Raw genomic sequence first — 887 nt, forward strand, 5'->3', positions numbered from 1 at the left:
CACCCATCCTACTTTGTACAAATGTCATAATCACCCAGGTTCCGAGGCAGAGCTTCGAGGTGATCTCTTGGGTCTTCCCTACGCCGTAGGGGCTGCCCGGAGTGAAGTTCTAGACAGAAACCCACCCCCTCCCCCAGTCTAGGCCATGTGCCTCTGGACAGAGACTGTCTACGACTCTGAGATGTGCTAAGACCCGTCAAACAGAGGTGTCAGCACGGAAGGGCCCAGAGCTGTCACCCAGCCCAACGTTCCCAAGTTGAGTGATTTTCTGCCACTGCAGAAGTAACTCTCCTGGTAGAAAATGTGGAAATAAAGAAAAATAGAAACTCCATGGTCCTGAATCCAGATCTGATTACCGGGAACCTCTCGGTGTGTGTCATTTCAGGGCCTTTCACAGCAGAGTTTTGTTTTTACGTATCATAATCACACTTTATTTATTTTTTGTATTGTATTTATTCTAATGAACTATTTCAAATAAACAGAGATTAGAGCGCACTATTCCAATTCCCCACCTTTTGAATATCGATCCCAAAGGAATCGATCGCATTTGCTTGGGCCCTTTTCTGTTTGGGGGAAAGCCACAGAGATGCGCTGGACTACCCTAGCAGCCCTTTGTGGTCCCAAAGCCTCCCTTTCTCTCCCCGAAGGCAAACGCTGTTCCGAAATTCATGTTTCCTTCGCATCCATGTTCTAGTCTTTCAACACACACACGTGCATTATATCATTCCACGTAATTTTAAAATGTATACAAACATTATCATATTGATTGCACCATATTGCAAATTGCCTGTTTCCCAAGCCTTGTGTTTTCAGCGCTACCTGGTTCCATCATTGATCTCGGGGGCTGGAAGAAAACAATCGATGATGTCCTGGAGCCTGCCCCGAGA

This window comes from Pteropus medius, unplaced genomic scaffold, assembly GCF_902729225.1.
Source record: "Pteropus medius unplaced genomic scaffold, Ma_sr-lr_union100, whole genome shotgun sequence".
Classification (NCBI taxonomy): domain Eukaryota; kingdom Metazoa; phylum Chordata; class Mammalia; order Chiroptera; family Pteropodidae; genus Pteropus; species Pteropus medius.